We start from the raw sequence: 323 nt of genomic DNA on the forward strand, positions 1-323 counted from the left end.
CTGCAGCGTCCAGGTGTGTTAGCGGCACTAGCTACAGCTCTGGGGCATTATCGTGACGCCAAAATGGAAAAACATCCGCAGTGACCTTAGAGGAGCAGCTGATCAGTGGTGGGCGTGGCCAACTCAGCTGGTATTTCCACTAACGCGCTACATCAACAGGGTGTTTAGCAGAAGCTCATGCTAATCATAGACACTCGTTCAGCTAATACAAAATCACTATACCAACATGTGATTTAGCAGAAGCTAATGCCGATGTGCTAATCATAAACAGAAAGAACTGCTGCTACTTCAGAATGAGAAAATAAACTATTAGAACGATTCTT

The sequence above is a fragment of the Poecilia reticulata genome, linkage group LG2 (genome assembly GCF_000633615.1).
Source record: "Poecilia reticulata strain Guanapo linkage group LG2, Guppy_female_1.0+MT, whole genome shotgun sequence".
NCBI classification, from domain to species: Eukaryota; Metazoa; Chordata; class Actinopteri; order Cyprinodontiformes; family Poeciliidae; genus Poecilia; species Poecilia reticulata.